The sequence below is a fragment of the Pseudorca crassidens genome, chromosome 10 (assembly GCF_039906515.1).
Source record: "Pseudorca crassidens isolate mPseCra1 chromosome 10, mPseCra1.hap1, whole genome shotgun sequence".
Taxonomy (NCBI): domain Eukaryota; kingdom Metazoa; phylum Chordata; class Mammalia; order Artiodactyla; family Delphinidae; genus Pseudorca; species Pseudorca crassidens.
Window position 1 is genome coordinate 54,531,569 of NC_090305.1, and position 21,855 is coordinate 54,553,423.

Genomic DNA, 21,855 nt, shown 5'->3' on the forward strand with positions numbered 1-21,855 from the left:
TTTTCTCTTAACCCTGCTCCTTCACCAGCTACTGCTATATTTCTTTCCTCCCTTTTACAGCAAAACTCTTTAAAATATTTGTCTTTATATGCTGTCTTCGATTCCTCTTCCCCTTTGCCCTTAGAACCCACTTCAATCAGACTTTTACCCCATGACTCCACAGAAACTGCTCTTATTCTTCTTATCAATGATCTCCTTGTTGCTAAATCCAATGGTAAATTCGCCTTCCTTATCTTTCTTGACCTTTCAGCAGCATATGGTACAGCTGATCACCCCTTCTAAATATCCTTCTTCACATAGCTTCCGAGTCACAATGTTCTCTTGGTTTTTTTTGCTGCCTCACTAGCTCAGTCTCCTCCACCATTTCCTCATTTTCCCGACCACTTAATGTTACAGGACTTCTGGGCTCAGCCTTTGTTCTTCTTATCTATACTCACTCCTTTGGTGATCTCATGCAGTCTTGTTGCTTTAAATTCCATCTGTATGATAAAAACTCCCAGGTTTCTCTCTGCAGCCCAGAGCTCCATCTAGAACTCCAGATTAATACATCCAACTGCTTTTTTTTTTTTTTTTTTTGGCTGCATTGGGTCTTCGTTGCTGTACACGGGCTTTCTCTAGTTACTCTTCGTTGAGCAGGGGCCACTCTTTGTTGCACCGCGTGGGCTTCTCATTGTGGTGGCTTCTCTTGTTGCGAAGCACAGGCTCTAGGTGCACAGGCTTCAGTAGTTGTGGCACGCAGGCTCAGTAGTTGTGGCACATGGGCTTACTTGCTCTGCGGTTGCTCCGCGGCATGTGGGATCTTCCCAGACCAGGGATCAAACCCATGTCCCCTGCACTGGCAGGTGGATTCTTAACCACTGGGCCACCAGGGAAGTCCCCCAACTGCTTCTTCCACATCTCCATTTGGATGTCTAACAGCACGTTTCAAACTCAACATGCTCCACATTGAGCTGCTGACCTCTCCCTTCAAATTCCACTTTACCCATCACCTTCTCCACTAGGTAGCAGCTCCTTGTTGCCTGAGCTATTCTTGACTCCTCCATTCCTTTCACACTCCACAATTGAATCCATTAGGAATCCTGGAGTCTCTAACTTCACAATATACCCACAATCCAACTTCTTATCACTCATTCTCTGATACCACTTTGAGCTATCATCTCTTGCCTGAATTGCTGTAAAAGGCTCTTCAACATGATAGCTGGAGAGATACTTTAAAAAGGAGTTCCCTGGTGGACCAGAAGGGAGTTCACTGGTGGTCCAGTGTTTAGGACTTGGTGCTTTCACTGCCGAGGCCTGGGTTCAATCCCTAGTTGGAGATCTAAGAGCCCATAAGCCAGCGTCACCCCCACACACCAGAAAAAAAAATCAGATCATGTTACTCCTCTACTCAAAACCCCACAGTCACTGCTCATTTCAATCAGAGTAAATGCCAAAGTCCTTACAATTACCCACAAGGCTCTACAGAATCTGGCCTCCACTGCCTCTCTGGACTTTTCTGCTCCACCCTGTCCCTCAGTTTCTCCCATCCAGCAACACTGGCTCCACTGCTGTTCCTTAAACATATTGTGTATCCTTTTGTATGTTTCTTTTTTTTTTTTTTCTTTTGCGGGCCTCTCACTGTTGTGGCCTCTCCCGTTGCGGAGCACAGGCTCCGGACGCGCAGGCTCGGCGGCCATGGCTCACGGGCCCAGCCGCTCCTCGGCATGTGGGATCTTCCCGGACCGGGGCATGAACCCGTGTCCCCTGCCTCGGCAGGCAGACTCTCAACCACTGCGCCACCAGGGAAGCCCTGTGTATCCTTTTGATTTAGCTGTTCCTTCCGGCTTGAAGGAGATAAGGAGCTGCCCAAACCAATATCTTCCCCCAGATAGCTACTTGGCTAACTCCCTCTCCTCCTCCAATGTCTTTGCTCAGTTCTCAGCTTCTCAATGAGGTCTACCCTTACCACCTCATTCAACGCTGCAACTTAAATCTTCACCCCTGCAATTCCAGGTTCTTCTTACCTTGCTTGCCTTTTTGTTTCCCATAACATTTACTACCTTCTAACATAGTATAAAATGTACTGATTATTACCTCCTAACATAGTACAGTCATCCCTCGATATCTGCAGGGGATTGGTTCAGGACCCACCCACAGATACCAAAATCCATGGATGCTCAACTGTATATAATGGGGTAGTATTTGCATTTAACCTATGCACATCCTCTCATATACTTTAAATCATCTCTAGATTTCTTATAATACCTAATACAATGTAAATGCTGTGAAAATAGTTGTAAATACAATGTAAATGCTATATAACTAGTTGCGTGCACGTGGCAAATTCAAGTTTTGCTTTTTGGAACTTTCTGGAATTTTTTTCAAATATTTTTAATCTGAGGCTAGCTGAATCTGTGGGCGTGGAACCCGCAGATACAGAGGGCTGACCGTAGAATTTACTTATTTATTGGAACTTAAGCTCTTGAGAGCTTCACTAACGTACCCCAAGCACTTTGTGCCTAGAACATAGCAGACGTTCAGTGAATATTTGTTGAAGGTATGAATAAAGGAACAGATTTACTGCTTGTCACCAGGTTTCTAAAATTTCAGAATGATGATGATGATGATGATGATGAAGACGATGTGTGTGTGTGTTTCAGAGGAGAAGGGGATACAAAAAAATTCTTCAACACCGGAAAGCAGGAGCTCTCTTTTACAATATTTTAACCACTTTTTGATATAAAAGTATTCCACGTCCTCTTGCTACTTTAACAGGTTGCCTGAGTACTGATTTACCTATTCTTGAAGGCTGTGGGCCTCTTTAGGTTTCTCAATAATACCCAATATTATCCTGCTGTTGTATGGGGAAGTCTTAGATCCTGCTGGGATACCCCAGGGTGTACCCCAGATATCCTTTTTGGTTTCGTTTCAGCTGAGCCTGGGCGCCTGGAAGTGGGAAATGGAACACTAGTCAGAAAAGGGACAGCTCCTCTCTCCATCTTACCATCTCTCGGGAGCTACGTCTCTCCTCTCTGTCTGTCAACCATCATCCTCTGCTTACTCATCAGCTTCCTCAAGGCCACAGTTAGGTATTTCTGTATCTCAAGAAAAGCAATCATTTGTCAGGCACAAGAGCTCTGCAGAAAACTGCTTAGGGAGGGGAACCTTCTGGAGGGCTGAGGTGGGGGATGCAGGCCACTTCCTCTTTCTGCCAGGGATGCCTCCCTCTGAGTTTGAGAACTGAGACAAAGCAGCCACCCCTCAAGCTGCTTCCTGACGTACCAACTTCCACAGGCCGCCTCTGGCAGATTTTCAAACAAGACTTGCTTCACCCACTGCGCCAAATGCTGGCAATCACACTTGATAGAAATGCCAGCTGAAAAGCCAAAACCAAAAGAAAAAGGAAATAAACAAGGCGATGAGTGGCCCCTTAAAATTTGACTTTGTGAACAACTTGAAAAATAAAAGTGTCAGAACGAACTTCAGAGTTTAAAGAGTGCCCTCCCCTACATGGTATGAATTTTTTGTTGTTGTTGTTAACATCCCTGACATTTGAGACAAAACGGTAATGCTAGAATTGGCAGAGTCCTTGCTTACAAGTAAGTAAGAGTAAGTCCTTTCTTACTCTCCAGCAGGAGATCCAGGGATCCAATTAGAGGGAAAAGAGACACCGGATCTTGGTTTCTTTGCTTTCCTTTGAGTCGTTTTTATCTCACTCTAAGTACCTCCTTAGAATGAATACAATGATGGGTATTAATTCACTTTTCAGTCACCAGTCCCTCTAAATTACAGATCTAACCTCTCTCCTACCACTCACCTAGGATTTTTATCAGGTGAGCCCTGACAGAACTTCATATCTTAGACAAAGAAAGAGATGGGGAAATACCTGACAGGAGAAGATGGAAATAGACATTTTTAGGGGCTTTTTTTTTTCCCCTTCATAGGAAACAGCAGAAGAGAATCTCCTCTATTTCTGGGTCTAAAATGAAATCCATGCCCCTCCTTTTTAAAAAAACAAATGCTTGTGTATGCATTTGTGTGTGTTTGTGTACAAGCATATATGAGGATTACAGTTTGCAAAGAAAAAATGTTTCATTTGCTTATAAATGTATCACTGAAAAATAATATGCCCTGAATAGTTTTTAAAATTCCAGAATAAGACAATAATTAGAATTGTCTTTTCATTTTTGACTGAGCTCCTCACCACAATATCCATGTTCATTCCTGGAAAATGGGTGATGAATAAAAGGGTAACAACCTGTAAATCAATCCACATTCATATGGAGTAGATGCTCTGTGAGACACAGGGAAAACAAAGAGACTTATCTTTTAGGCCAGAAGAATGTTTCTTCATTTTTAATACAGAACAATTAGGATTTTTAGAATGCTTAGTTGTCATTGTTGTTTTAATCTGTTCTTTCCCACTAAAAAGAAGAAAGAAAAAGCTTCACTGATTAATATATTCTTAGCTGGATACTTCTTACATATGTTTTTGGAGGATCTCATTTCCTTGTAATCAGATACTCTGAAGTTCAAGTCCATTACCTTTTCAAAAGAATAGTGATTTTAATGCCGCTTACTTCTTAGATTTCCAGAATTACACTCTGCCAGCCTCTTTACTTCCTAAAGGAGAAGATATCTAATAACTGACTTTATAGATTGAGATCTGCCAACACTAGATCATCAAGGTCATTAAGTTTTTCTGCTCTGGGGGCTCTACATGAGGCAAAAAATATGAAATTCCATGGCATTTTTAGAAATGCACTGTCTTTTGGAGCTGCAGGTGATTTCATGTTCATAACAATTTAGTCTACTTTAGTCTAGAGCTAATTATGGTCTCTTATTGCTTTTACTAAAAGTAAGCCTAGAATATAACCTATTATATTCTGCACCAACAAAAACATTACATTTTCCCCACGTGGGAAAGAGGATGAATGAATTGCCCAGTGGGAAGTTTCTTATAAGCAAAATGAATCAGTTATTTTACATCATGTAAGATTAAAGAGTTGTTTATTCGAAGGTGTTTAAGGAGATTCTAATGATCTTCAACTTTTTACTATAAGGAAACAGAAAGTTAGAGTTGCCAAGTACTGTAAAGGTGAAATCGGGAAAGAGAATGTCCTATCTGATTCTTCCTCAGAAAATCTCAGGATTGTGTTGAAGAATCAACCTCATCTTTTATTTCAGTTCATTGGTAAATGATGACAGGTAACCTAATAGAATTTTCACCCTAGTACATATATATTTTTTAATACACCGGCTCTAGCCTAAAGAGTATATTGTCATGTGGCCTCATGGTTTAAAATTTTGCTTTTATTTTTTAATTTAATTTTATTTTTTTGCAGTACGCGGGCCTCTCGCTGTTGTGGCCTCTCCCGTTGCAGAGCACAGGCTCCGGACGCGCAGGCCCAGCGGCCATGGCTCACAGGCCCAGCCGCTCCGCGGCATGTGGGATCTTCCCGGACCGGGGCACGAACCCGTGTCCCCTGCATCGGCAGGCGGACTCTCAACCACTGCGCCACCAGGGAAGCCCTAAAATTTTACTTTTAAATAGCAGCAATATTATATTGAGTCTGACATTTTAGACTCTGTCCACACCATCAAACCTAAGTATTGGATTAAACAATGTTAATGATAAATAAAGAGATAAAACAGCTGATTTGCAGGGACTTCACTGGTGGCACAGTGGTTAAGAATCTGCCTGCTAATGCAGGGGACACGGGTTTGATCCCTGGTCCAGGAAGATTCCACATGCTGTGGAGCTACTGAGCCCATACTCAGCAACTACTGAAGCCCTATATAGCTCTAGGGCCCATGTGCTGCAACTACTGAGCCTGCATGCTACAACTACTGAAGCCCGCATGCCTAGAGCCCGTGCTCTGCAACAAGAGAGAAGCCACCACAATGAGAAGCCCACACACCGAAACAAAGAGTAGCCCCCCCTCGTCACAACTAGGGAAAGCCCGCACAGCAATGAAGACCCAATGCAGCCAAAAAAAAAAAAAAGAAAAGAAAAGAAAGAAAGAAAAAGATAGCTGATTTGCATCATTTAGATGAAATAAAGTGTTTGGATTCAGTGTCTGCAGTGAGGTGCATGGGGTCATGGGTACAGCCCGGGCTCCAGAATCAGACCAATTTGAGTTCAAATCTAGACTCTGCCACTTATTATGTGACCCTGGAGTTGTTTAAACTGTAAAGCCTGTTTCCTCACCTCTAATAGAGTTGTGAGGTAAACAAATGGAATCTGACATATAGTGAGGACTCAGCAGAAATATTTACTGTTATTCTTATTTGAAATAAGTTTATTAGGTGTTTTGTAGAGCAGGGTTTCTCAACGTTGAAATGGTTTGAATGTGCACATGAATTCCTTAGAACCTTGTTAAAATGCAGATTCTGATTTAGTAGAACTGGCATGGAGCCTGAGAGTGCATCTCTAACAAGCTTCCAAGTGGGTATCTATACTGCTGGACCACAAAGCAAGGATATGCGGCAGAAAGAACTCAGGCTTTGGATTTATCCATCTGCAGACTGAGATCCTGGCTCCAAACATGTTAGCAGTATGACCTCGGCAAGGTCAAGCTTTCTCATCTCTAAGATGGAGATAATAATATGTATTTCTAATTAAATCAATCTTTGTTAAATAAAAAATAGTGAACTCAAATAATACCTGACATATTGTAAGTACTTAACAAATCTGAGTTCAGTTTTTCTATAAGAAATGCTTTACTGGTCCATCCAGTATGGGAGACTTATGGTAGTTTTGAGACTATAGTAGTTTTCCTCCGTGGAAAAGCTGAAAATTCCAATCTTTGAAAATTTCTTAGAATTCGATCATTATGAAATCCACTTCAACGTTGATTTAAAAGTTTGTCATTGCATGGCAAGCAAATGTTGTGGGAACAGATTGGGAAAATGCGCCAGGCAAGTGGTGGCACCTAAAGTCAGAGTGGGTAGAATTTCTACAAGTAACTGAGATAACTGAGGAAAGAAGCTAGCTTGTGAAGCATTTTATTTTACCGACAGTATTTTTACCTTTTATAGTATGGAAAATGTCAAACAAATATCACAGTAGAGAGGAGGTATAATGAGCCCATCACTCAGCTTCAGTAGTTACCAGCACATGGCCAGTCTTATTTTAGTTTGATTCTCACCCTCTTCTTCCATCTCTGAATTAGGTTAAATCAAATCCAAGACATAGTATTATTTCACCCATAAATATTTCAATACATATTTTTAAAAACCAAGGACTCTTTTTCTTTAAAAACATAACCATTATTGGGGACTTCCCTGACCATCCAGTGGTTAAGACTCCAAGCTTCCAAGTGCAGGGGGCGCAGGTTCGATCCCTGGTCAGGGAACTAAGATCTGGCATGCTGCACGGCACGGCCAAAAAAACAAACAAAAACCATAACCATTATACCATTATAGTAATTATTTCAAACATACTGCAACTATTGAATTTATAGCATATATTTAAATTACCATCCAATTTTTACTATAGTTAATGAGATGCATGTATACATGTTAAAGTAGAATTCAAAATAGCCCCACACTTAAGAACAAAGTAAATAATGCTTGTTTCCTAAACATAGCTGTTGTCAAAGAGGGCAGGGCAGTCATTGTCTTACCTGCAGGACTGACATCCTCAGCATCCTTCCCCTCACTGCCAGTTCTTAATTGATCTGCCAAGTCTAGGTGTTGATTTCCTCTCCACATTGTCCTCTGTATTCTGAGCCTTCCCTGTTTGATTCTCTCCAGCTGACAGAAAAGAGACTGCTTTTAACTTTTGCCAGGAGCAGGCCCTTCCAGGCAAGCTGATCTGAGTTCGAACCTCACACGAAGAGCGTAGGGTTCTAGGATCTCATAAAATGTTAGACCTGGATGGGACTTCTTAGTTCAGCCACTAGATCTGAAAACTGAGGTGCAGGATTGTTAAGTGACTTGCCCTGTTTCAGGATTACCTAAAAACCTCTCAAAATAAGGGCAAGTTATTGCACATCTGATCTGATCTTTCCATAATGGTAAAATTTCAATCAGGGAGTTTGATCTCTTATTTTACAACATTTGGTTAGCCTCTCTAGCTTCCTGCTAAGGACCAAATTTTCGTTTTCCTCTTTTTGTCTTGGACATTTAGAAATATACATGATTAGAGCAAAATAAAGTAATTAAAGAAGATGAAAGGTTTTTCAGCGTTATCTCATTGAAATCCTTTTTTGAACCCATATAAAATTTCAATTTCTAATTATAAAATATTTCAAATGTATAAACACCAAAAAGTAATATATATCTATTGTTATATTAATATGCATTAATAATATGCACATTATATAAAAGTAACATAATATCACCATAGAACGTCTTTCCCTCTTAGAAATTATTTTTATCGAATATATTTGACATATAACACTGTATAAATTTGAGGTGTACAATCCTCTTAGAATTTTTTAAAGGAAGTCCACTTTTCCAGTCCTTTCTTTCTTAGAGGTAGCCTCATCCTGAAAATAGGTGAATTTTGGGACTTCCCTGGCAGTTCAGTGGTGTAACAAATTCAATAAAGACAAAAAAAGTCCACATCAAAAACAAAATCTTTAAAAAAAAATAGGTGAATTTCATTCTCATGCAGATGTATATTTGTATATTCAATTGTAGGTTTTAAATTATTACATAAATTTTATTTTATTTTAATAAATTTATTTATTTTATTTAGTTTTGGCTGCGTTGGGTCTTCATTGCTGCGCGCGGGCTTTCTCTAGTTGCGGCGAGCTGGGGTGGGTGGGCTACACTTCGCTGCGGTCGGTGCGTCTGCTTCTCATTGCGGTGGCTTCTCTTGTTGCGGAGCACGGGATCCAGGCATGCGGGCTTCAGTAGTTGTGGCTCGAGGGCTCTAGAGCTCAGGCTCAGTAGTTGTGGCGCACGGGCTTAGTTGCTCTGCGGCATGTGGGATCTTCCCGGACCAGGGATTGGACCCATGTCGCCTGCATTGGCATGCGGATTCTTAACAACTGTGCCACCAGGTAAGTCCCTACAGGAATTTTATACTATGTGTACATTTTACAAATTGCTTTTTTCACTCAATATTATATTTTCAAGATTGAGCCATGTAGATATATAGGAGGGTCTTGGATCTTTCATTTTAGTTGCTATACAGAATTCTGCTGTATGAATAATCCAGTTTATTTAATCCACTCTCCCTCAAAGGAAGAGTTAAATTGTTCTATTAGATATCTTCTGTTAGACTTATCACTAGGTACCCTATAGTTCTGGTAAATAGGCTAAATGGCATTGATTCATTTGTTATTTATTAATGGAATAATAATAAATTAAGGTTATGTAATTGTTGGTTTCTGGTATATCAGCATGCTATTGCTGTTTGTATATTGATCCTTTATCCACCAATTTTGCTGAACTATTTTATTCATTTCAAGTAGATTTTCTTGTTGGGGAATGGTATCATAGCCCACCACTTTCCTTAGTACTTCTTACAGTAACAAGATAGAGAAATTTGGATTTATCAGAATTTTAGGGGAAAGGGTAGCTGAAAGCTAGAGAAACAGATGGCTTGGTGGGCCTGGTCCTCTTGAGAGAAGCAGCCAAAGCTTGGGGACTGCACACCCAAGGCTCTGTGTACAGAGGGTGTCATGGTTTTGGAAAGAGGGAGGTGACCTGAGGCGCTGGATGGGGCCTCGCGAGATGGCAGAGACTGTGTGATCTGCGATGTGATCCCCTCCTCTGTGTCTTAACATGTTTTCAGTAAAAATAGAAAACAATCGTATGCTTAGTCTCATTGATATTCTTGCAGGAACCACCAAGGAGATGGAGTTTTGTATCCGGACACGATGCAGGAACGATAGAACCGAAGCTGCCAGGATCCAGACAAGCATGAGGAGGCGGAGTCTGAAATCCTGGGGAAGCACCTGGTAGGAGGGCCCCCCCTCCGCGACACTCAGGTGTGCATTGACAGTCGTGTGATTTGCATGTGGAGAACGCACTGTCCAAAGACAAGAGTCACTTCCTTTTTTTGCCAAAATTTCTTCTTTTAAAGTCTGAGTTTGCTAATTCTTTGGCCCTCTTGAAATTAGAGTATGATCCGAGGGACATGGGAAAAAAATCTCCTTCAAATTATCTACTTAGTGGCATGTCACAGGTCGAAATTCCATCATTAGATTCATTTCTTCAGGGCGCCGTTTGCACACGTAATGAGTTATGGCCTTATGGTTTTGGGGGGTTTATTCGGCCCCGCAGCACGCGGTTCCCCAACCAGGGATTGAACCCGCGCCGCCTGCACTGCCAGCGTGGAGTCTTGACCACTGGACCACCAGGGAAGTCTCTGACATTATGGTATCTGAGGAAATAATAAACCAATACTGGATACCTAATTAATGTTAATGTAGATTAGCTGATTCATTTAACCCACCACTAAAAAGGAAAGGACAACGGCAAAGAGCTTGGAGTGGAGGGTCAAATTACCCGGCTTGAATCCTCACTCGTCCACTTACTAACCCTGTGCTATTTGGAGCCATTACTTAATTTCTGTTGCCTTAGTTCTTCATCCACAGAATGGAAATTAATAAATAGTACTTACCACATAGACGGCTGTGAAAATTAAATGAGTTAAACTTTGTCAAGCACTTAGAACATTCCCTACCTCGTAGAAAGCACTATTTATTATTAGCTTTAATTAATATCATCATTGGAGAGGAAGTAAAACTCTGAGGAATGGCCCAAAGGACAGCTCATTTTGAGGAAATAAGGAGATGGGGAAAATCTACCCACAGTGTATGACTGAAACCAAACAATCGGGGGCAATGGAGGGAGGGGACATCGAGAGTGAGAGTGGAGGCTTTAAAGAAGAGGGACCAGATAGAAATGGTTTCTCTTTTGAAGTTTCACACAAAACAATGTCTAGATGCCTGGTCCTTGCATTTAGGAAATTATAAAAGTTTGTCACCAGATATACCGGGTGATCAGCTTTCGCTGCAATAATGCTGCATAAAAGGGCACCCCGCAACTCAGCAGCATACCACACTAAGCATGTATTTATGGCTGTGGGTCTGCAAGTCAGCTGGAATTGGTTTCAGACTGTGGGTCTGCTTCACAGGGCTCCTTCTGTGGTCCAGGATGAGGGCTAGTGGCTACCCGGGTCACGTTCTTCTCCTGGTGGAGGTCAGAATCTTCCAGAGGCCCGGGTGCAGAGCTCACAAACACACACACAGAATTGACAGCGTGTCGGCTCTGCCCACATTCCATTGGCCAAAACAAACCACATGGCCAAGCCCAGCATCCATGGGATGTGGAGGTACTGTTTTCCCATGCAGGTGGGGCAGAGAAGGAAGGAATATATCCTGAACAAAATTCTCACTTTTCACACCTTCTAAGATTTTATAGTTGTTTTTCTTTTTTAACTTATTTATTTATTTATTTTTTGGCTGTGTTGGGTCTTCGTTGCTGCGCAGGGGCTTTCCCTAGCTGTGGCGAGCGGGGGCTACTCTTCATTGCAGTGCGCGGGCTTCTCATTGCGGTGGCTTCTCTTGTTGCGGAGCACAGGCTCTAGGCGTGCAGGTTTCAGTAGTTGTGGCACATGGGCTCAGTAGTTGTGGCTCGCGGGGGTCTAGTGCACAGGCTCAGCAGTTGTGGCTCCTGGGCTTAGTTACTCCGCGGCATGTGGGATCTTCCCGGACCAGGGCTCGAACCCATGTCCCCTGCATTGGCAGGCAGATTCTTAACCACTGTGCCACCAGAGAAGTCCAAGATTTTATGGGTTTGATTGTGTCTCCTCTCGGCCTTTATTTTCTTAGACTGAAGAATTTCAGTCTCTTTCTTCTCCCCTGATTTGCTTTCATTTTTTGGTCTCCTCACCTTGTTAGATGTGACCCATTTTGTTGGCCATCTCAATTATATCCCTTCTCGATTATATGTACACATTGAACAACTGAGCATAAGGGTAAAGTTGGAAATAGATGCCAACGTCCTTTTCTGGGATCAAGATGAATAAACAGAGTGAAAGGAAACTAACATTTTTGGAATCAACTGCATGCCAAGCACCAAGCTAGATATTCTTCCTTCCATGTTAGGGATTCTTCATACACTGTCTCTTTCAATCCTCACAGATCAAACACCTGTAGGGGTGAGGCAGGCACATGAGTGAAGTGAGTGGGATGTTCTCAACCTTGAGTGAGCATGAGAATCAGCTGGAGAGCCTGTCCAGACACAGAGTGCTGAGCCCCACCCCAGAATTTCTGATTCAGGAGGTGGGGGTGGGGCTACGTAAGAATTTGCATTTATAGTCAGTTCCCACATAATGCCGTTGCTTCTGGTCTGGGGGACACACATTAAGAACAGCTGGGGGCTTCCCTGGTGTCGCAGTGGTTGAGAATCTGCCTGCTAATGCAAGGGACACGGGTTCGAGCCCTGGTCTGGGAAGATCCCACATGCCACGGAGCAACTGAGCCCGTGCGCCACAACTACTGAGCCTGCGCGTCTGGAGCCTGTGCTCCGCAACAAGAGAGGCCACGATAGTGAGAGACCCGCGCACCGCGATGAAGAGGGGCCCCCGCTCTCCACAACTAGAGAAAGCCCTCGCACAGAAACGAAGACCCAACACAGCCCAAAATAAATAAATAAATAAATAAATATTTAAAAAAAAAAAAAAAAAGAACCGCTGGACTAGAATTGGGTTCTGGCTCCTAGAAGCAGCCCAGACAACAAATTGACAACTTTGGGAGGGTCACTTGGCCTCTAAGTTTCCATTGCCTCGTCAGTACAATAAGCATTTTGGATGAATTCTACCATTTTATGAGCCTATGATTAAGAATTATCTTTAGAAAAACAACAACAAACATTAAAATACCTGGGGCAGGGAATTCCCTGGCGGTCCAGTGGTTAGGACTTGACACTCTCACTGCCAAGGGCCCGGTTTCAATCCCTGCACCGGGGCCTAAGATCCCATAAGACGTGCAGCACAGACAAAAATAATAATAATAATAATAATAAAAAAACCTGGGACAGGTGTCCGGGGCGGTGTGGGGGTGTGTGTGAGCAGGGCACATATTGACTGGGAAGGAGCATAAGGAAGACTTCTGGGATGCTGGAAATGTTCTAGGTCTTGATCTGGGTGTTAGTCGTGTGTGTATACCTAGGTAAAAATTCCTTAAGCTGTACATTTAAGATTAATGTGCATCATACACTCTAATATATGCATATTGACCTTAATAAAAAGGTCAAGAATATGATTCTTGCCAAAAAAAATTTTAATGCTTTTATACTAATTCTAATTTTTTATTTTCAGTGGGATACAGCTAATGTACTTTCTTTTTATTACCTTGCATAAATAATATCCACCAACATAACAAAAAGTGATGGAAAATAAAGTTTCAACATCCACACATCCGTGGACGTAGGGGCTATCAAAGTTGCTGCCAGCATGAAGCTGGCTCCTCATTCTGTTTGCCTGGAGAGACCAAGGCAGATAGGAATCTGGGGGTATTGCTGAGACTGAGGTAGAGATGGAAGAACACATTCTTCGGTGTTTTGTAAATTCAGCCCGGCCATCACAGGGACCTTTGGTTCCCAAGTGACCACAGTATCATCTAAGTGATCCACTTTATCTGAGCATGAAAGAATTTACCTGTTTCTCAACTAAAGGTGAGACAGACATCAGAGGTACAATTCATTTGCATTGACTCAATTAAATGCATTTGACCAAAAAAACAAAACACAGAAAAGAACAAAAATATTCAATCATGCAGCTAATTATGTCTGATATTCAGGACATATGCTCTGGAATTCTGAAATGAGAGGAAAGTGGGAGATAGAATCCACTGATCTCTGAGTCAGGCAAGTCAGTCCTCGGCTCTCAGTCGGGTACTGGAGCAAATGTGCACATCTCTTCCCAACTCTGTGTTCAGTGACATCATGTTGGCAGCTTGAAATTGGCTATGGTGGGAGTATTCACCCCATAGATGTCACAAATGCTACAAATCAGGATGCTTTATTTCAGAGAGCCAGCTAATTGGCACATCACTGCTCACCTGCCTCTCGTAGGGCGCTGGCTGGCCACACTGAATGTGCTTCTAGTAAAGGTACGGGTTTTTTCATACAACATGAAGCCTAACTGCAAATCAGCTACTTCATCTGGTGCTCAGTGGAAGAAACAGCTCCTGCATTGCAAAAAAAGCTGGCTGCTTGGGGCTTACATATAAAGCTTGTTTTGTGTCTACAGCCCTGTAGAGTAATATTTAGTCTAAAGCTATGTAGTGATTGATTTCAGGCTTTTTTCAAATATCATTTCAGGGTAGTTCAAAGGTAATCACGTGGGCTTCCCTGGTGGCGCAGTGGTTGCGAGTCCGCCTGCCGAGGCAGGGGACGTGGGTTCGTGCCCCGGTCCGGGAAGATCCCACATGCCGCGGAGTGGCTGGGCCCATGAGCCATAGCTGCTGAGCCTGCGTGTCCGGAGCCTGTGCTCCGCAACGGGAGAGGCCACAACAGTGATAGGCCCGCGTACCGCAAAAAAAAAAAAAAAAAAAAAAGGTAGTCACGTGCTGATTTAAGACAGTAGCTGCTGTGCAAGCTCTGGCTTCTAGGTGGACTCATTCCTGTACTAATATGCGGGTCCTAGAGCAGCCAGTGATTCATTTTGGTGTTAATCAGTGGAAGTCTGGGCCAGATCTAACTAGCATCCAGTGTTGCATCTTGATACACAAACCAAGGATGTTTTAGGAGGAGCGTTCACTCTGCCAGAGGTAAGGGGTTTGGGGGTTTAGTCTAGGACTTGTATCTAACTAACTGAGATCTTGGATTACATTGTTTCACTTCTTTGGGCTTTGGAGACTTTACCTGAGGGATGGGGGTACGTAATAGTGGATAACCTCATGTCCTTTCTACCTCAGAAAGAAACGAAGAATTTAAACCAGCTTGCAGCCTGTGTGTAACCTGCAGCTGTAAAAAGACAGTTGCACTAAGAGTCCATTGACAGATGAATGGATAAAGAAGATGTGGCACATATATACAATGCAATATTACTCAGCAATAAAAAGAAACGAAATTGAGTTATTTGTAGTGAGGTATATGGACCTAGAGTCTGTCATACAGAGTGAAGTAAGTCAGAAAGAGAAAAACAAATACTGTTTGCTAACACAGATATATGGAATCTGAAAAAAAAAGGTTATGAAGAACCTAGGGGCAGGACAGGAATAAAGACACAGACGTAGAGAATAGACTTGAGGACATGGGGAGGCGGAAGGGTAAACTGGGACGAAGTGAGCGAGTGGCATGGACTTATATACACTACCAAATGTAAAATAGATAGCTAGTGGGAAGCAGCCGCATACCACAGGGAAATCAGCTCGGTGCTTTGTGACCACCTAGAGGGGTGGGATAGGGAGGGTGGGAGGGAGATGCAAGAGGGAAAAGATATGGGGATATATGTATATGTATAGCTGATTCACTTTGTTATAAAGCAGAAACTAACACACCATTGTAAAGCAATTATGCTCCAATAAAGATGTTTTTAAAAATAGCAATAATAAAAAATAAAAATATAAAAACATAAAAAAGACAGTTGCACACATAAATATGCAAAGGCTATATGATGTGATGGAAGAGGACGCTATGTGCCACTTCCCCAGTATATCCTCTCTGGCCTCATTAAGTGAGGCCCTGCAAAAGATTAGAGCCGTGTGGCACTGTGGCCAGGAGCCTGGTGAAATTACTACTACTTTCTGGCTGTGTGACTTTGGGCACATTACTTAACCTCTCTGAATCTTAGTTCCCTTATCTATAAGTTGATGGGTTGAATACCTACTCACAGGGCTGTAGAGGATTAAATAAAACTAAGTATGTGAAGGGGCTTTGTAAGGTAGAAAGCATACAACAAATATTACCATTAGTAACTGTAGTTTGGAAAATAATTTAAGATGTCAGAATTACAGTGAAATTCTCCATGCTTAATAATAAGAATAGAACAATAGTCTTCAAAAGAGATGTTCTGTCTAGAATATTGATGTGTTTATAAAGACAAATTAACTCTTCATAACTCAGAAAACAGTTTACAAATAAGTTGATTAGAGATTGAACAATGGATTATTCTGTCTGAAATTATTAGGCTTTTTATTTCTCCTTCTTCTTGCTAATAGTATGTACTAACATTAGAAGAAAATGAAAGGCAAGAGAGAGGGGTGCTGCCTGGAAAGGGACCAGCTGGCCACCTGGTGGTCCTCCCGGCTGACACCCTTATTGCCCTTCCCCCAACACTTAGTCACCAGGTCATTTCTCAGGGACAGATTCACATTACCAGAGTTCAGAGAGACAGATGTATAAACCAGAATCTCAATCTCATTAATGTACAAAGAGAGATTTAACTGCTAAGGGGCTGAATATTTGCTCTCTTTTTTGCCAATAAGTTCTAGACACTTACCTAAATAACAACTACATATGACAGAAAACCCAAAATTACAGTGGCTTAAACAAGATAGAAGTTTCCCATAAAAGAAGTCTGGACATACACAACATATGATATAATATATGACACTATATCGGCATATCCAGACTGATACAGTAATTTCACTGTGTCTTCTGGGACATAAGCTTTCCTCTTTCTATTCTGCCATTCTCAGCCTGTGACTTCTATTCCCAAGGTCACCTCATGTCCCAAGATGACTTCTAAAGGCCAGCCGTGATGTCCATATCACAGGCAGCAATTAGGAGGAAAGAAGAAAGAAGGCTATACCACTTGGTTTTCAGAGAGTTTCCATTAGTCCCATAAACACTTCCACCCATATGTCATTGGTGAGAATCTCACAGCCTCATCTAGCTGCAAGGGTACTTGGGAAATGTGGTCATTTAGGCAGGCATATTGCTTGCCCAAATAAAATTGAAGTCTATTATCAAGAAGGCAAGGAGGGGCTTCCCTGGTGGCGCAGTGGTTAAGAATCTGCCTGCCAATGCAGGAGTCACAGGTTCCAGCCCTGGTCCGGGAAGATCCCACATGCCGCGGAGCAACTAAGCCCGTGCGTCACAACTACTGAGCCTGCGCTCTAGAGCCTTTGAGCCACAGCTACTGAAGCCCGCGCACCGCAACAAAGAGTAGCCCCCGCTCGCCGCAGCTAGAGAAAGCCCGCGCACAGCAACGAAGACCCAATGCAGCCAAAAATAAATAAATAAATTTACAAATAAAATAAATAAATAAAAAGAAGGCAAGGAGGGAACTTCCCTGGTGGTCCAGTGGCTCAGACTCTGCACTCCCAATGCAGGGGGCCTAGGTTCGATCCCTGGTCAGGGAACTAGATCCCACATGCCGCAACTAAGAGCCTGCATGCCACCACTAAAGATTCTGCATGCCGCAATGAAGATCCCACATGCCACAACTAAGACCCGATGCAGGCAAATAAATAAACATTAAAAAAAAAAAAAGAAGGCAAGGAAAAGGACGTTGGGTCGGGCATTTCTGCTGCAGCAGTCAAATTATAATCGTTAGATGGCTGAATGAATGAGCAAAGAAAGCTAGATTTACGATTCATGATTTAAGGTGCTAACATTTAAGGCTGACCTTCCAAACTTCAGTATGCATTTGAATCACCAGCGATCTTGTTAAAATGAAGATTCTTATTCAGAATATCAGAGGTAAGGATGGAAATTCTGCATTTCCAACAAGCTCCCAGATGATGTGGGTGTGTGGTCCACACTTTGAGTAGAAGCGTCTAAAGCATCATTCTTAACATTATTGGTGTTTTCTCCAACAACTGGAGGAAAACAGCTGATGCAGCTGGAGTAGTACACGGGAACCCAAAGGCTAGGGGTGCTTTGGTGTCTGAATTTGGAGTGAGTAGAAACTGGCTAAAGTGGAACGCACAGTTTGCTTCAACTGAACCTAATACAGCAACTTTTCCCTTAGAGCATCTGCCCTGTCTGCAGACAGACTGAAATTCCTTACAGGAGAGAGCTGAGAAACAGGGAGAACAGGGAGCAGTTCGGGGAAAGCGGGTGCCCTGGATGTCATGGTCTTGACTCAGAATTCTTGTCTATTGTCCTGCCTAAGAGAACAGACCTTGGCTGTACTGAGGCAGGAGTTTAATTTTGCACTGCCTTGGGAAGTGTCTATGGAAGCCCCTTGGGTAGGGTCAAGACCATCCAAAGGCCTATGGCCCCAAGATATCCACCTTCTACCACACATGGGTAGAATCAAAATTACAGCATCACACATCTCTTGCTTTGCTTTGCTCCCACCTAGCCTGCAGACTTCCCTGGATCACAGAGAGCTTTTGTTGTATGTGAGGGCCCATATGTCCATCCACTGCCCATCATTACTAGTTAAGTCATTGCAGCAGAGCCAGAAAATGAGAGACAGCTAGGATATATTTTAAACTCCTGGGAAAATTTTTTAATGAAGAAAAGTCAAAAGAGAATTGTGGGGAAAAAAAGATACTATATATCTCAAATATTTATTTACTTAGTCTTTTTATTTTTAAAAAAAGATTAAAAAAAAAAAATTTTGGCTGCACTGCATGGCGTGCGGGATCTTAGTTCCCCAACCAGGGATCGAACCTGCGCCCCCTGCAGTGGAAGGCAGAGTCTTAACTACTGGACCGCCAGGGAAGTCCCCTCAAATATTTATTTTTAATAAGTTTATAATTTAACATATACACAAAATGCAATGATTGAACATATATATAAGGTCAAAGGACAAAATCTGAGGCCCTTTGTGACGTTGAGGACAAAGCCAGTGGCCCTGTCTGCTCCCTGCGATAAGCCTTGGGAAGCTTGGGGCCAGACGCCTGCTCCACCGCCCCATTCCCAATGTGCTTAGGTGGGCTCAATGGCATGAGTTAACAATTGTTTATCCAATGTTTACTCTTGTCTTCTTCCTCACTCACAAAACTGCAATTTTGTCTTGGGACAATGTGCCAGTTAAAATATGTCGTCTCCCAGTCTCCCATACAGGTTAGGGCAGACCAGGTGACCCATTCCTAGCCAATGGGATTTGGTCAGCAGTCTATTGGATGGGGCTTCCGCAAAATTATTATTTCAGTGATAGAGAAAGAAAGACTCAGCTGACATATGGATTTTGCCCTTCTGGCTTCCTTCTTTGAATATAGATGTGATGCCTGAAGGTAGTAGTATTTGTAGTCAAGAGAATGAAAGTCAAATGCTAAGGATGGAAGAGCAGAAAAGTGCAAGAGATCTGGGTTCCTAAGGGCACTGTGGATTTGCTATATTAGGCTTGAACAACCTACCCCTGGACTTCTCGATATATGAGATAAATAATTCTTTATTTGGGACTTACTGTCACTTCCCAAGGAGGTGTTGGGCTGGTCTGGTACTCCAGTCATGATAAACACCAGTGATATCTGTATAATCTTCACTGAAAAAGCTCTCTGTGTAAATTGAGTTGTAATCAAGTGTGGCCTCAGTGGCTTCTTCCAGGAAGCTGGGAGTGTCTGACTCCATTGGAAAGCCTGTGTGTTCTCCAAGGAACTGTCAGGAATGGAGTTTAGGTCAGTAGTGAATTCTAGACCAGTGGTCAAGTCCAGGGGTGGTGTGCGGAAAGTCACAGCCAGGGCGAATAAGGCAGAGAGGATCAGGGCTTCCCTGGGCGAGGTGCAGAGGGCAAGTGCAGGGTGCTCTCCAAGGTAAGCAGGAAGGCAGGCAGGCCCTGCGTGTGACCCCCTTTCTAATCCTCTCTTCGTTCTCCCCACTCTTCACCCGTTTCCTTCCCTCCTTGCATGGATCCTCACACGTCCTATTGCATTACTTTGAAAGCCCATCACAGTGATTTACTTTGCCAAGCGGAAGACAGTGGCAAGTCATTGCATAATCCCCTCCGACGTTCAGAGTTCCTGAGCAGCTGTCTGGAGGTGGATGAAAATAACCCACCGTTTCAGTTTTTATAATGCATTCAGGAGTGAGAATGTTATTTTTAGGGCACAATCATTTCAAAGCTCTTGCTGGCCTGGGAGGAAATGTCTCCAGTGCTTTAGGGAAATGACGTAGGTTCTCTTTTCTTTTCCAGCCACTGTCCAGAATGAGTTCTTTCTTTGTAGTAACAGGAAACGATTAATTGCTCATATCCAACTGAGAGTGTTTCAAACCATTGGAATTTAGGGTACTTTCCTGCTTTATGGCCTATGCAGTAAGTGAACTTGATACCCCTAATTCCACCTTGGTTTGGGGAGGATAAAGGTGATGTCTTTTATTCCAAATGGCCCAGAGCATTGTCAGGTATGCATGGAGTGAGGCAAGGATTTTGGTGCACGAGGTTTATTGAGGACCACAGTGAGGGAGAGGAGAAAGGAGGGTGGAGAAACAATGAAGCAGATGCTCATCAACAGGTCTCTGTCATGGCCCCTGCGGCTTCATCCTCTGAGGACTCTGAAGGTCCTGGAACATGCCTCAAAACCATCCCACTGAGGGCGGAGAGGTGGAGTGTATATACACCCACTCCCATCCCTCAGGGATTAAGGGCTGAATGTGGGGCATTAATTATGTGACGCCTCTGGTCTGCCCTAGAGTGGACTGAGCAGCCCCACTTCCCAGGGTCAGAGACTGTCTTGGACAGAGAGACTAGGAAGTTCTCCACAAAGCCGAAGGACATATGGGTGGGACACTGACAGCACCTGTGACAAGGGTCAGGGTCTGATTCATAAATGAGCCATGTGACCCACATTTAAAATATACAGTATGGGGACTTCCCTGGAGGTCCAGTGGTTGGGACTCTGTGCTTTCACTGCTGAGGGCCCGGGTTTGATCCCTGGCTGGTGAACTAAGACCCCACAAGCCTCTCAGCCAAATACACACACACACACACACACACACACACACACACACAGTATGGACTTCTGAACAACTATTTTTGCCTTCCAAGGTCTATTTGCTTTTTTTAAAAATTTTTGGCTGCATTGGGTCTCCGTTGCTGCATGCGAGCTTTCTCTAGCTGTGGCGAGCGGGGCCTACTCTTCACAGCGGTGCGCGGGCTTCTCATTGTGGTGGCTTCTCTGGTCGCGGAGCACAGGCTCTAGGCACGCAGGCTTCAGTAGTTGTGGCACTCAGGCACAGTAGTTGTGGCTCGCAGGCTCTAGAGCACAGGCTCAGTGGTTGCGGCGCACGGGCTTAGCTGCTCCGCGGCATGTGGGATCTTCTTGGACCAGGGCTCGAACCCGTGTCCCCTGCATTGACAGGCGGATTCTTAACCACTGTGCCACCAGGGAAGCCCTGGTCTATTTGCTTTTAAGTAAAGAAGCAGAGAATCCAGCTGTAGGTATAGGCTGTGGAGCAAAAGCAAATTGGAATTGAAGCCTTTACCATCTGCAGTTCCCATCCCCCTTCTCCAGCTCCACCCAAAGTAAATGAGGTCACCCTCCCCCTGTAGAGTCAGCACAAGTCTGGGCAGAAGATGACGCCATTGACTCTCAGCTGAAAACCGAGACAGCAGCATTTGCAAGAGTCAGGAAAGAACAGGGCTCAGACTCTATCATCCGAATCTAGAGAATGCAGGGAACAATGCTAAATACCTGTGATGGCCATGACGATGAAGCCCACCGAGACAAAGATGTCCAGCGGATGCTTGGTGCCTACACTAGAGCTCCTGCAGACAAATAAGAAGTCCCAGATATGTACTGTTTTAAATACTTTTGTGTTCTTTTGTTCATAAAAATAATACATACTTCCAGTAATTTTACAAAACTTAGAAAATACAGAATAAGGTAAAGAAGGGAAAAAATCAACTGTAATTCATGTTCTGATCTTGTATAAATACATAAACAAGATAGATAAATCTATATATAAAGAAAATTCAGATCTTTTATAATATAATCATATATTAGAGCCTGTTGGGATCCTTTTACATACATGGTTCTATATCCTGTTTTTCATAAAGCATATCACGGG

At 43.1% G+C, this 21,855-nt stretch overlaps 1 long non-coding RNA gene across 3 annotated transcripts in view; it reads right to left on the reverse strand.

Moving 5' to 3' along the window:
- Window positions 1–6,807: 6,807 nt before the first annotated feature.
- Window positions 6,808–21,855, reverse strand: part of LOC137232204 (uncharacterized) — a 72,662-nt gene continuing 57,614 nt past the window's right edge. The window contains exons 3-6 of one of the 3 annotated variants that reach the window (XR_010946902.1): window positions 21,480–21,553; window positions 19,256–19,446; window positions 7,608–7,737; window positions 6,808–7,352 (exon numbers count right to left, since the gene is read on the reverse strand). This is a non-coding gene — a long non-coding RNA (uncharacterized lncRNA). The other 2 variants (XR_010946903.1, XR_010946904.1) reach the window with 2 other exon arrangements.